Here is a 16156-nt window from a genome sequence, read left to right on the forward strand (position 1 = left end):
TGTATTTACTATTATACTGTGCTGATGTATTGATCTAAAGTGGGGAATGTTAAGAAAATTGTAGATCAATGTATCAGTTAATTGTTCTTTTATTGGATTGTAAACTAAGAAAGATATAGCCTGTTGCTAGTATGAGTAGTTAAAGGGTTAAACGAAAACTTTTCTATACCATTACGGGGTAGACAGACAAGATAAGAATCTCCAGACTGCCTCCCTTGCATTCCTTTTCACTGAATTCATAACGGTCTCATTGTATGTTATAGTAGCGCCTTAAGAGGTGTAACTTATGTTAATCATTTTTATTTCAGCCTATTATGTATTGGAGGTATACACTTTTTTGCTGTGATGTCATTTATGCTATATATGCTCTGACCACCTTAGAATAAATTGGAAAATCACTTGATACCACATAAAGCTGGTTTTGATTTGAATTTCTCCTGGGCCCGGACTTCTGCACGGGATCTGGGATCGTCTTCTCTTTGATAAACACATAAATTCTCCTTACAATATACTCAACCATTTTTGGAACGATTGTGTTCATATATTTTATGTCTGGCTGATCCTGCTGCCCTATGTGACAGCAGCAAGGGATCGGCGAGAAGCTGCATAGTGTATGCAGTAGAAGTTTGTATATAAGCATGTACGCAGGGGAAACTGGACTTTTAAAACCAAAAATAATAAGTGGGTGGGGAAACCTTATTAAATGTTAGCATAATATGGAAATAATATCTTAAAACATAAACTCTTCATCTTGTATCTCAAGTTCTATTTTGCTCAAACGTCCACATTCAATGGAAACATTTCATGGACAGGACGGAAAATGTTAAATATAATCTTGCAATTCAATTATCATCGTTTGAACTCCTGAACCTTTGAGTGGTGTTATCTACCAGGGCATCATTTAACGTAGTCACTAAGTAATTTCTACATCGTCCCGGAGGCAGCTTAGATTGGAAAACTGTGAATTAAGTATGCCGTCCTTTTGAATGCTAATGCCGCACAATGTAGGATCTGGTTCTAAGATTTCAAAGCCTGTGGTTGTCAAGGGATGTGGTAATGCGTTGTATGTGGGATGCTAGTTAAGGGATTTAAATGCGGAAATGTTAGATAGGAAGCCCACTGCTTCTGTAGCATAAATATTCAGTACAGTCCGAGAACTGTTCTTCTAAGTGTCATGCACTAGCTAATGAAGCTCTTGGGGTTATCTCGGTATACAAAGGAAATGACGTGAAACAAACTAGTGGTCATTAGCTCGGAGCCGTTGCATACTAAAGTTCCAGACCTGTTAAAAACAATATTGTATGTATTGGTCATTTCCGTTCGCTACACAGTAATATCTGTTTAGTATGTAGGATTGTGTCTCACAATAGGCCAAATCATCTCATAATGTATTTAATTCTAGGTGCAGAAATAGAATTTTGATGTAAGCGATCCCATCTGAGATATATATTTTTCATTATTATGCTTTCGTAGTTTATAATTCAGCCCAAGTCTCAAGGCTATAAATTTTGAATGGCATCTCTTTTGTTCACATCATTGGAGTGAAAGCTAAATTGTTCTGTTTCTCTTAAGCAGCTTTTTAATAATGAAAACAGATTTTCAAACGACGGCAAGAGACAAAACTGTGATACTTGTTTTCTTTATAAAAAAGGGATCTGCATTGTGAGGCTCCGGATTCGTAAATGTAAAGTATTTTGAATTTGTTGTCCTGTGGTACCCATGGCCAGCCCTTGCGATGCCGTATTTTTTGCCTTGCCTTTCCTATTTAAAGGGAGTCTGTCAGCTTGAACATGCTGTCCAAATTCCAGGCATGATGTTATAGAGCTGGAGGAGCTGAGCTGACTGATATATAGTGTTATGGGGAATATTCAACCTAACTTGTGTTTTATTCATTTGTATCCCTGCACATTCTGACCTTACAGGTCCAGTGAGTGGTCCTATCAGGGACTGATAGATATCCATGTATGACTGTAAACACTGGCGTAGCTATAAGGGTTGCGGTTGCACTCGGGCCCAGGAGCCTTAGGGGGCCCATAAGGCCTCTCTTCCCCATATAGGGAGCCCAGTACTATGAATAAAGCATTATAGTTGGGGGCCCTGTTACAGGTTTTGCATTGGGGCCCAGAAGCTACGCCTCTCTGTAATACACAAATAACTGGCAATCACTGATAGGACCGCCCACTAGACCTCTATCAGTGATTGCCAGTTATTTCTGTATGTACAGTCATACATGGATAGCTATCAGTCACTGATAGGACATCCACTGGACCTGTAAGGTCAGAATGTGCAGGGATATAAATGAATAAAGCACAAGTTAAACTGAATCTTTCCCCATAAAAATATATACATAAATCTGTCAATCTGTCCAGCTGCTCCTGCTCTATAACATGATGGCTGCAGAATGGACCGCATTTTCAATGTGAGAGGTTCCCTTTAATGTTAGCTTTAAAGGGGTTACTGGGCTTTAATATTGATGTGCCCTGAGTACAAACAGTGTCATGGAGCAATGTAAACATTAAAGAGTGCATAGTGATTGAAGTAGCATCACGGCCTCTTTAAACAGCTGATTAGCGAGATACCGTGAGTCAGATTTTGATGTCTATCCTATGGATGGGGAGAAAGGAAGCCGGTGGAGGAGACCCAAAAAGTATGAAAGGTTTGAGTTCTAGGTGTATGACCAGGACTCAAACAGCCTTGATAAGGACTATAGAAAGTGTAGGTGGTGGAGGTTTTGCCTACCAGGTAGACCCAACAATGGTTGGCGGACTTAATATGCGGGGAAAAAATCTGGTATCTTGATGTAACTCTCCAATGAAAATCGGGAGAAAATAGGATGAAATATCTAACTTCTCTTTTATTTAGTGAAAGAAAAGCAATCAAAAGATATGCATTTCAGGTTTTACCCATTCATCAATCAAGCTGGGAGAAACCTCTCTGGAAACTGCAGAGGTGTGGACCCAAAGTGCTGGTGACACCGACAGCATAAAGAACCAGAGCTCTGACACTATGAGAAGCGGAAGTGAGGGAGGGACATCATTTTTTAAGGTAGAACAGCCCCTATAATTAATTACATGTAAGTGTAGAAGAGAAATGTTTTCTTTTTTTTCTTTTAATCTTGTAACTATTTATATTTTTCTTTGTTTAAAGTCCCTGGGTACAGCCATATTGGAAGGCATAATAACTGCACACATTGGTCCTTAGTTATGAATATCGGTCTATTTTATGCCAATTCTTTTAAGAACTCAACAGTTTTGTAAAATTTACAAAAGTGGCGCATGTACTTGTAATTTTGGTAAAATTTACACTGCACCAAAAATAGGAAAGATGAGCCAAAAATGCCCCAATTTTCAAAAAGCAATGCTGTGTCCACCAAAAATACAAGTTTCGCATACAAGCGCTGTATGCGCCAAAAATAGGTCAATTTGTATTCTGAAATATATTTTACAGCACAAATTAAATACTGATTTAAAAAAAGTCAGCAGTCTTTAAAAAGGGGGTAAAACATGAAAAAAGCACCTATGCATGTAGTTTATTTAGCGACACAAAATACGCCAATTTCCGCATAACACTACTGCATGTGCCCAAACTGTGTCAGTTTACATTACAAAATATGTTTAGCTCTAAAAATGTTATTCTGCATCATGGAGCGTGCACCAGCTTTTATTAGGTGTTATCAGTGCCAGTTTTTACACTTTCTTATAGTAATGCTTCACAAATGTGTCAGAATGCTAGACAGAAGCTTGCCACACCCACTTTTGAGAAGGAAAAAAAATGGTGAGCTTGTCAAATATTTTTCTTTTTTTTGGCGCAAACTGCGAATTTGTCTAAAACTCTGTAAGCCTTCATTCTGGCACAGTTTTAGATACAAATCTGTTGGTAACGGAGCCATAAATAAGGGCCATTGTGCTTACAGTCACACTGTTGTCCCTAGGCTGTGTCTGGTTGTCTTTCGGCTGTGCCTGCACCTACAGCTCAGACTCCCTAATGGGGCTGCAATAACAGCCATAGCCATTTCACAAAAATCACACTTTTTCTGGATGGAAAGCAGACTCTTTTACAATCGCAGGGCTCTGTCATATGGGCATTTGCACGCGCGTCTGTCAGTTGCGTTTGCCGGCCGCATCTAAATAGAACCAATGCTTTTCAAGGGGAGCAGGCACATGTGCGAATTTTACATGTGGCCAAATGCATGCGACGAAAATTATAAGTCACCGGTTCGCAGTATAAATGTAACCACAGCAAACAGTGTTCTGTGTATGTGAAAACCCTGGATGCTGTTGCATCCAGGGGTTTCAACGTGCACTCAATGGAGCAGAGGAGAGCGATGTTCTCCCATTGAATTCAATACAGCCGGCTCCATTGAAAGCAATGGGCTGCCGGCAAACGCTGCAGTGATTTTCGGGGAAGGGCTTAAAATACAAGCCCTTCCATGAAAATCAATCCAAAACTGTGTTAAAAAAAAAAAAAAAAGTATACTCACCTCTGCAGCTGCTGGGGCTCAGCTGCGTCCATCCGGCTCTTCTCTTGCACTGCTCTGAGGATTTTTCAGCAGATGGGGATTTAAAATCATGAATGGGTGATTGCTGCCTCTGATTGGCTGAGCGCATGGACCAATTAGAGGCAGCTGTCATTTAATAGCTGAGAGCTGCCTCTGATTGGTCACAGTGCTCAGCCAATCAGAGACAGCTGTTTCAGCAGGCAGGGATTTTAAATCCCCACCTGCTGATAAATCCTCAGAGCAGTGCAGGAGAAGAGCTGGCTGGGTGCGTCTGAGCCCCGGCAGCTGCAGAGAGGTGAGTATTCTTTTTTTTTTTTTTTACACATTTTTGGATTGATTTTTATGGAAGGGCTTATATTTTAAGTCCTTCCCCGAAAATCACTGTAGCGCTTGCCCGCAGCCAATTGCTTTCAATGGAGCAGGCTGTATTGCCGGCTCCATTGAATTCAATGGGAGAACATTGCTCTCTCCTCTGCCACAGCTGTGACAGCTGTGGCAGATGATTTCTTCATCTCAGTAGGGAGTCCCATTTTCACTAGACACTGTGACAATGCTGTCACAGTGTCCAGTGACAATGGGACTCCCCGCGGAGATGAAGAAATCCTTTGCCACAGCTGTCACAGCTGTGGCAGAGGAGAGAGCAATGTTCTCTGTATGTTAATCGAGCTCCCACAGCTGCCACTGGCCTCACTGACCTAAGGTGAAACCCCTGGATGTGACAGCATCCAGGAGTTTTACATCCAAGGAATTCCCTGCTACAGCTGTCCCAGCCGCAGCAGGGGATAGTGGGCAGCGCTCTCTTTTTGAGCGGATAAACGCTGTTAGCAGCGTTTTTTCTGCCGTGACGTCCGCTTCGGTCACACAAATTTTTGAACGCATAATTGATGTGTTCAAAAATTTGTGTGTCAAAATGCCCGTGTGACTGAGCCCTCAACCTGTTTAAAATAAGTGACCATAAGCAGATAGGAGTGTGGTGTGGGCCAGTGAATCCACCTGTGGAGCACTACAGGTGAGTGGTGTTTCCACAGGAAGTGCAATTTGGTGTTATTTCTTATTAACCTATTGAAATCCACACACTACTCCATTTAGTTGTACTTTGACTCTATTCTCCTCAACAAAGGATTTTTAAATATAAATTACATATGATTCATTTTTTCTGCGCACACAGTTTGAAGTCTACAAAAATTAGTCTCTGCAATCTCCCTTGAGGTCTGAACAAACTTATGTTAGAAAATTGCTGAATTTCCCTGTGGCAATACAACCAATATTCTTCAAGTATCCTCTAAATGACACGGAAAAGAAACCTAATTCCATCCGCATATCACAAATTACTCATCACTTCCCTTTATCTATGTAGAAGCGTATTCGTGAAAAGAATGCCAAAAATGTGAATAATCTTCATATCGTGATAAAATTAGTTTCAATCTATTTGATATTCTGATATCATTTGGAAAATTCTATTTGTTTGTTGAGCTTAAAAAGTTTTCTTGTGACACATTTACACGTGTCCAGCTTTATCTCTACTTTACAATCCAAATTCAATACATTGTTGCAATATGTTAGCAAAACCCTTGAAGAACTACAATGTACATCACAACCACTGGATAGCCATACATCGACATATACAGTATATATTCATTTAAAGGGATACAAAGAAGACTGTCAATCTACGTAGGACCACCCACTGAACTCCTAAGCACAGAATGAACAAAGATATAACTGAATAAATTACTAGTGATACTGAATTGTTTTCCAAAAAACTATTTATCTGTCTGTTTTACTCTTCCTGCTCTTTTCGATGCTGCTTACAGATCAGTCACCCTGTCCATTCTATCAGGTTCTGTTGGGGCTCAAATTCCAGAGCTCCTGTGCTTCAAGCGGCAGCTATCCAGCCTTCTGGAATGCTCCCCTGCTGAACCTTAGCCTTGTTCCCAGCTCCTACAATCCTGTTCCTTTTTTTGGCTCCCCCTGATTGCTAATTGGACATGCTATAAAAACCTAGCCCTCCCTTCAGTTTCTTGCGTGATTATTGAGCTCCCAACCTGTAATCAAGCTCCTCTCTTTCCTGCTCCTTTATCTTCACACAATTGCTCTGTGTACCAAAACCTGGCTCTCCCCGACTCAGCTATCTGCCTGATCCTCTTGTACCACAACCAATATTATCCGGATACCGACCACTGGCTTCACCATGACTACGCTACCTGCCTGTTCCTCTTGTACGGCAACCGATGCTACCCGGATACCGACTCCTGGTTACACTGACCATGCTACCGAGCTACACAGTTTACGACAAGGAGACTCCAACCCAGAACCAGATCGTTACAGGTTCCTTTTAAAGGGTTCTGTATTGTGACTGGTAATTCTTATGACAGACATCCTTTAGCCCCTTAACGTCACAGGATGTAAGGTTACATCTTGCAAATGCGGGGTGTGTATCGAGGGAGACACCCGGTGGCAACAGCTCCAATAAGCCACGCGGCTCATTGGGACTGTCAACCATTTAAATGCCACCATCAATTCTGACAGTAGCATTTAAATTCTCCAACCGATGTTCTGGGGTTCCGTACGGCCCCTCGCGATGAGATTTTGAGGGGCCGTGCAGGGGTCATGGCTGCCAAGGGCCTTCTGAAAGGTACCAGGGCTGTGTTAGCAAAATGACTATCAAGCCATGCCCGAGACATGGCTTGATAGAATGCCTGTTAGAATGCCATATGATGTAATGCTAGGGCATTACATCATACGGCAGGAGCGATCAAAGCATCGCAAGTTCTTGTTCTCTTTGACCAAAAAAAAAAAAGAAAAAATTCAGTTTAAAAAAGTTTCACTAATGAATAAAAAAAAGTAATAAAAGTTTAAAAACCCTTTTGGCGTATTTATAATAAAAGAATCTAAATAATAAATCCTAAATACATATTTGGTATGGCAGCGTCCATAAAAATCAGATCTATCGAAGTAATGCATTATTTACCCAGCATGATGAACGCCATCAGAAAAGAAAAAAACACACCAGAATTGCGCTTTCTTGGTCACCCCATCTTCAAGAAAAAATGTAATAAAAACTGATCAAAAAGTCATATGTACTCCAGAATGGTATGAACAGAAACTGCAGGATATCATGCACAAAATGAGTTGTTGCACAACTATGCTGACAAAAAATAAAAAAGTTGTAGCTGTCAGAAGATGGCAGCAGAAAATAATAAAAAAATAAAGATCTTTAAAAAAAAAAAAAAGGTACAGCAAAAAAAGCTATATAAATGGGGTATTGTAGTATTTGTACAGATCTATAAAATAAAGTTATCCCATCATTTGTGTTGCAGTGTGTATGCCATAGAAACAAGACGCAACCAAAGATGGAAGAATTTATTTTTTTCCCATTTCACTCCCTTTAAGATTTTTAAACGTTTTTCAGTACATGATATGGTACATTAAAAAGCACCATTGAAAAATACAAGTCGTCCCACAAAAAGCAACAAGCCCTCATACAGCGACGTCGATGGATAAATAAACGAGTTATGATTTTTTAAAAGGGGGGAGGAAAAAACGAAAATGGGGAAAAAAAAGAGGGATGCGTCATTAAGGGGCTAATTCCTTTGGGAAATAGAAATTAATTTAAACATATATCCCACAATTAAATATATAATTTCCAAGTTAGATTATTCAAAACCTAAAACCATTTTAATTGAAAACAACTAAAAATGCTCTTGTGTGTAGATAATGTTGGCCAGGAAAGGTATTATTCACCTTAAGGAGAGCGCCTAGAAGGTGTGTGAGGAGTCTTATAAGGCCATCCATGCTCCACTGTGAAATATGCAAATGGTAAGATGATACAAAAGACCTCTTTAGCGCCACCTATTGGAAGGCAGCATTTCTGCAAATCAAGGTCAGAGTTTTTGAACAAGCCCTATAAGGATGACTGGGAATTATGAGCAAAAGCAAGATTAACAATGCACAGACAGCTGTTTTGAGATGACTGCTCCTCATCAGTATACAGCAGGTTTATTGTTGTTCCATTCTTGCTATAGAGCTCTCTGGTGTCTCTTTCAATTTCCATTCAGAAAATCCAACTAATGTGTCCGGTTCTGGCATACAGACATGCTCAGTGGCTTGTTTGCATCACCCGGATCCTGCTGTATATGGTAATGGTGTTATTCAATTATTCCTGCTGTTGTACAGACCAGCCAATAAATATTGGTGCAGTAGAACCAGCTTCTTCTCCCCAGTACTGGACACAATAGGTGAACTTTGTCAGAGAAAATCAATAGGGGACCCCATAAGAAGCATTTTCACATTTTTGAAACCCTCTGATACATGATTTGATTTCCATAGCCATGTCTGATAGAACACCGCCATGACTTTTTCATCATTCCACACTTTTTGTTTCATGTTGCTAAATTGATTCTCAAAACATTGATTTCAGAAGTACAGTAAATCCCACTATTATCTGTAAATTCCTGAGCATGTAATAGACTACTTTGTTGCCCAAGCTTTTCCAAATGTAAGTGATGAGATCTATAAGAAAACAAGCCTATCTTGGATAAACTTTATATAGAATCAAAAGAATTGTATAATCTGCAGGATATTGACACTCGTCTCCTGGTAGATGCATTTAGCTCTGAGAAAAGAAATAATAGAAATACAATTTTCTGAAGGTGTATGTGACATTAATTGTGTAATTCCCTATTCATACAACATTCGTCTCTCACTTTCTGAAATATTTTCTATGTATTGTTTGTGCATATAGGTGAACCCCCAAAAGGTTTGGTTCTATTTAACTTGGACAACTTTTATTCTTTAAATTATTCTATTTTCTGCAAACCGCCTCAAAAACAGAAAAATAACTTGTAAAACAACTGCAGGTATATTAACGTAGTATGTAAGGCAGAAAATAGACATAAGTCCATCACGTTCCACCTATTATCCTGCAGTGTTGGTCCAGAGGATGGCAAAACCTCCCATGAGGTAGAAGACAATTTTTCTCATTTTAGGGGACAAAAGTTCCTTCCTGACTCCAATCTGGCAATCAGAATAATCCCCGGATCACCGACCCTTCTGAAGTAATCAGGGATATAACATGTAATATTGTTGCATTTAAGAAAGGCATCCAGGCCCCTCTTGTACTCCTTAATCAAGTTCACCATCACCACATCCTCAGGCAGAGAGTTCCACAGTCTCACTGCTCTTACAGTAAAGAACCCCTTCTGTGCCGGTATAGAAACCTTCTTTCCTCTAGACGTAGAGGATGCCCGCTTGTTAAAGTCACAGTCCTGGGTATAAATAGATAATGGGAGATATCTCTGTATTGTCCCCTGATATATTCATTAGGTTGCTCCTTAGCTATCATTCTTCTAAACTAATTAACCACAATTTTGATAATCGTTGTAGTCCGCTCACTCCATTTATTGCCCTAGTTTCTCCCCCAAACTGTCCACAATATTCCATCTGTGGTCTGACCAGTTACTTGTAAAGAGGAAGAACAATGTCCTTATCATGCACCCCTAGACCTCTTTTGATGCACCCCATGATCCTCTTTATTTTAGCAGCAGCTGCCTGACACTGGTTCGCCAGTCAAGTCTACAGTTAACTAAAATCCCAAAGTCCTTTTCCATGTCGGTGTTCCCCAGTGATTTCCCATTTAGGGTGGCTTCACACAAGCATGTTTTTGTGCGTACATAGGTGCGCACCCATGTACGCGCAAAAACTCGCGTTCCAACTCCGTTGGACCCAACGCCTGATTGACTGTAGAAAGAGTTTTTAATTTATCAAATGCAAGCCCTTCATCCCTTCAGTGATGCCCTATCCAATTGCAATTTTTCATCTGTCCCTTATCCTGGTCAAAGTCAACTGTTTCTGTATGTATTCCAAAAAGTTCATTGTGACCTTTTTCCAACTTTTCAATATGCATATAATAAAAGAGAGGGAAATGACTGCACAATATTCATGTATTTCAGCCTGATCCATTCTGAAGCAATTTCACTCTCAGGAGAAAAGAAGACAGTTAAAGGAGCAATCTAATAATTTCTATCATCTCTTAGTTCTGTGTTGATTTCCATTCCCTCCTTGTCTCAGCGCCAGGCTTAATGTCATTTAAATATATGCCACTTTATTTGCTTGCAAATTCATTCACTGTCAGTTTTATTGACACGTATTTTGGCCATTGTCAAACTATATGAAAACCAGCAAAGTGCAACAAAGGCATTTTTTCAGGGAAATGACACTGGATAAATCAGACTGGATGAAATGGGCCTGCACTGTGATAGACGTCTGATTCTGCTGATAGCCGGCTTGCATTTCCCATATATTCATATTATAACCTAGTCATATCACAGATGCATTTCTTTCACTGTTTAGGTCCTGTGCCAATCATGTGCAGATTGTGTGATATGGTACCTCTGGTGTGGCAGGAGTGTTACCACAATAGGCAGATTCTCTACTTTTTCCTTTCACTATTTTTTATAGGTGTCTCTAATTTTACCTTATAGCAATTAATAGAGATGAGCGAACCTACTCGTCTTATTTTGGGAGAGTGTCTTCTAATATTTACGTAGCAGCTGGCGTGCGGGTCCCTTGTGCTGGTCTCCGGTGCTGCTGCAGGCTTCCTTGAACTCCTGAACACCGACGGAGCATTTCTTCCTGGTAGCGGGGCTTGAATACCTCACCTTCAGCAAGCAATTGAATGAAAGCATTGAATGGCTGTGAATGGTTAATCGAGTGCTGGCTCTGATTGGCTAATGCGACGCTCGATGACCCAATCAGAGCAGTCGCTTGCTGGAGGTGGGGTATTCAAGCCCCGCTACCAGGAAGAAATGCTCTGTCGGTGTTCAGGACTGCACAGAAGCCTGCATTAGCGCCGCAGCCCAGCACGAGGGACCTGAATGCCATCTACTAGGTGAGTATTGCTTTTTGGTTTTTCATGTAGTGTAGCTAGGGCTTATTTTCAGGGAGGGCTTATAGTTCAACCTCCTCTGAAAATCCGGGTAGGGGTTATTAAGGGTTATTATTCGGGTAGGTCTTATTTATGAGGAAATACGATAGATGTCTTGTCAAGGTGCACCAATAACAATGATGCACAAATAAATGTATAAAAAAGAACAATGCTCAAGTAAGAGAAAAAACAAGTGGATGTACAGGAACAGACTCACCTGGTGCAGGGGGGTCACCCTTATACCTCTGGGGTGCACCACACACAACACCTGACAGCTTGGATAGCCTTTTATATATAACATCAATGGCTGGCTTGATAAAGGGAGCCCCAACCACCAGAGACACATTGCACAATCACCTGTTTTTTATCCCTCCATTTTTATACTTGTTTTATATATTTTAATGTATCTTATTTGTTTTTGTTGGTGTAATCTCTAATAATCTCTAATTGTGAAGATTATACCGCTTTTATTGTCGTTTCCGGTTACTTCAAATGAGGTTATTTGAGTGTTGCCCTTCTAGACACAAGTAGTTGACAGCGGTCCGCATGGGCTAATGTTTCTCCCTTGAGGAGTAAGTGGCTTACTATTTTTAGTCTTACTTATTTATCAGTTCATTCTTGAAGGATTGTGCTCGAGCGCTTTGTGTCTCTTTGTTTCTTCATCCAATACCAATGAGTCCTAAAACATCTGTCAAATTGTATTTTATCTCATCTATCATCTGGGCCATGTTTTAAAGGGCATCTATGAGCTTGGGCATCTATATAGGTGTAGTGGCTATGTTGGGGTGCAACCCGAAGGCAGTAAGGGATCTTTCATATGGGCAGTCCACAATATGCATTACAATAAGTGGTAAATTCCACGTCAAGATCTGCAGGGCCACTTGCGGAATTAAAATTTGGCTTAGCTCTGCCTGCAATTCTGCATCAAAATCCACAGCTAAACCTGCAGATTGTGGTGCCGAATTCTGCAGCAGTAGTTTAAGTTGTGTCTTCCGATGTGTCCTACCTGTGTAAGGTCCATAAGGAGAAGAGAGTGACTGCTTTTTGTGTCTATTGCGGTCTGGTGCCTTGGATGGAAGAAGCTAATGACCCTGCTCTTCACATATTATATGGCCCTCTTCTTTACACATTGTACAACTGCACTTTATGTTCCACTGTACTTGTGTAGACACTATATAGTTACATTATATGGGCTATATATGACCGTATTAGTGTTTTGTAGGAGTGGGCATAGCATGATAAAGTTGCGTTTTACTGTCCTCCCCTAACATAAATTTCAGGAAATATTTCTTGAATTTTGGCATTACGATAAGCGATGTGATTTTGAAGGATCTTTTTGATAGTATTGTTAAAATGAATATCTGATGTGATCTACTTCAGTTGTAGTAGCTGGGATTTGGATAAGTAAGAGTTAATGCAAGTAAGATGGTCGGTGTTGTAAAAAGGAGGGCAGAAGTATTCCTATTTTAGAGCAGGAGATTAGACAGCAATTGTAGGGTTAAAGAGCTACTGCGCCTGTGTAATACTGAAATGAAATGTAACCAGTCAGTTTGCTTTTAGATAATGAAGGAATGTCTTGGTGTGGATTCTATGAGAGAGTAGGTTTCATTTTGTGGTTGGTTCAGTGTTATGGAAATGATTCCAACTCAACATATATGTATGGATACAATAAAGTGTCTCTGCTCTTTGAAGAAACAGCCTCGGGTATCATTGACCTCTACAACACAGAGGCATACTGTATATTGTTTATGACATAATGAAAACTGTAGAACAGCAGTTTGTTGTTTGTACGATTGTTCAATATAATTTCTTTTTTACATTGCAGTCAATAAGATGATCTATCCCAAACCATTTCCAACATGACTGTTATCTGTTGCACTAGTATTTCCCATCCCTTGTCCAATTGACTTCTATCTAAAAAAAAAAAAAAGCGTTGTCTAGAAATGCCCTGTGTGCGAGGAATGATGGGGCATTTTTCATCTGTCATTTTTGCACTAAGGAAAATGGGACAAAAAAGTAATGGGGCAAAGTAGCCTGAGTCATTCATTGCCAATGACTTCATAATTGAGTGTTTTACTATCTGAATAGGAAGTAAATATTATTAAAAGGAATTGCTTTCTATAACCGCCTCACTTGAGATGTAACTTAAAATGTGTCTCCGAACCAATTCTGTAAGGGATCTTTCATCTATGCAGAATATTTCTGCAAGACTCACTTAAAGACGAAGCTAAGGCGTCATGTCCACGGGGAAAATCGGGCCTGCCGCAGATTCTTCATGGAGAATCCCGCAACGGGTCTCTCCTTTCCCAGGGACATGAGGCTAAAAAGAAGAATTTACTCACCTGTCCAGACGCTGCGCACCTGCCCTCCGTCGCGGCCGGATATTCTTTCTTTGGCCCGGCGGATGTGCTCAGCACGCCGGCAGCGTGCCGCGTGCATGCGCCGGGCACTCCATTTTTTCTTTTGAACTCCTGCTCTCCCGCGCTCCCAGAGCAGAAATTCAGGCGCGGGTGTACCGTGGATCCGGACGACTTCCATAGGCTGCAATAGGAGCCGTCCCCGCAGGAGACCCGCACTAAAATGGAGCATGCCGCGTTTTTTTCCCGCACACGCAATCCGCACCTCAGGGGAAAATGACATCCGCAGGTATTTAACTACTTGCGGGTGTCCAATGCATCCCCATGGGGCGCGGATCCGCGTGCGGGAAAAACGCTGCGGATTTTAAATAATCTTTTTACCGTGGACATGAGGCCTTAACCTGCTGCTGCCGATTTCCGCTCCATTACCTGCATGCATACATGTAGATTTTGGTGCAGAATTTTCTACGTCTTTAAATATATCTTTCAGAAAAATTACTGCTCATGTGAAAGGTCTCTAAGAGGCTTTTCCACCTACAATGTGTTATTATTGTGGAGTCTTAGGCCACTCTTACACGTGCACTTAATACCACAATTACTGAGCATTTTAAACGTTGCGGTAACGCGCTCCCATTGATTTTAATGAGGCCTTGCAGACATGCATCCCAATGTGGCATTTTCTAACACCACAATCGTCGAGTGCTGTCTGTTCTACTTTGCTGCGTTTTCTTGCATTTTAATGCACCTCATCACAATGCGTTCGAAAATGGCAGTAAAATTGCATCAAAACGCTGCAATCGAAATCGTGGCAATAAGAGCCAAGTGTAATTGCTGCCATTTCCACTTCGCTATAGCTCTTCCCTTGCTTTTCTGTAACTTTACTTGTATTGGGAAATATCAGATATCGATGTTAGATGAAGATCAGGTTGCCAATCAAGTCGACTTTGTGTCTGTCTGAACATCATCATAGTGAGATACATTCTTATGTCCCAGGTATACTTACAGTTACTTACTGTTTTCAGCACTATTTCTACTGGTTTGAAGCACCTACCAGTCTCTCTTGAATAATCCCAGGCGGTATGTTGTATTTTTTCACAGTACTTAGAGGTGGTATAAGGCAATGCAACTTGTACTAGCGTTTTATTAGACTTATTGTATCTGTATGTCGGTGCACTTATTATTGGGAATGTCACATTGTACTGTATTCATGATAAATGTCAACAGCAAAGGTAATGAGACTATACAAACATGCCAGATTTTTGTTGATTAGAAAGCCCAGACAGATCTTCCTTGTAATAATGTGCAGGCACCGAGTCATGACCGACTCCTTGGATGACGTCACATCATGATGTTTTCTTGGCAGACTGGTTTTGCGGGGTGGTTTGCCACTACTGTCCCCAGACATCTTTTACCCCCCTCACCCAGCTGGGTACTCATTTTACCGACCTCGGAAGGATGAAAGGCTGAGTCAACCTTAAGCCGCCTACCTGAACCATGCAGGGATTAAACCTGCAACCTTCAGGTCGTGAGCGAGAGCTTAGGACTGCATTTCTGCTGCCTTATCACTCTGCGCCACACGAGGCTTAGTAATAATGTACAAAGATCTAATCTAACTGAATCTGAAATACATTATGAATTGTAGTTGTGTGATCTTGGGTCTCATCCTCAGCTGATAAAAGAAGGTTTCACAACTCCAATTCTGGTCCTTAAAGAGGACTAGAGGACTAACGCCATGCTGCATAACACCTGTACATTTTTCAGAAAGAGCATTCCGCACTATGGTGCTTGTTATTTGCCATGCTGTGCTTCCAATATCGGCTATCTGTTGAGAGATCCAGGAAACAAAAACAGGGACAGCTTATTTAACTCCTTGAGGACCAGGGGGTTTTGGTTCAAAATGTCCAGACACACTTTAGGGATTTTACCCATGTGGTGGTCTCACTGCCCCCCTTTTTCCCCCTTCAGCTACCAAAATTATTTTTGCAGCATTTTTTTCATGACATATAGGGCTACTTTTTTAAATCTATTTTTTTGCTGACTTTTTTCGGGTTTTTTTTCGTTTGATAAGGGGCTAAAGGTTAAAAAAATATGTGGTGCCTTTACCTGCCATCTTGTATCCGTATATCAGTTACATTAACCAATACCTCGTATTTATTGGTATTGATCAGTCACATGCAGCGCGGCTTTTAATTCTTTTAGTGCTAGTGTGGTTCACCTATGAGGTGCAGGGCAGTCCGCGGGATTGAAATATGGCATCATTAATAGGCTGTAAGCCTGCATGATGCACTACATGTACCATGTGGTCTGACACTCTGTATATGCTTTTTTTATGCAAGAACAATACTAAGCAGCCGCCCCCCTCAATTTAAGGCAGGTGTG

This window comes from Eleutherodactylus coqui, chromosome 12 (assembly GCF_035609145.1).
Source record: "Eleutherodactylus coqui strain aEleCoq1 chromosome 12, aEleCoq1.hap1, whole genome shotgun sequence".
NCBI lineage: Eukaryota > Metazoa > Chordata > Amphibia > Anura > Eleutherodactylidae > Eleutherodactylus > Eleutherodactylus coqui.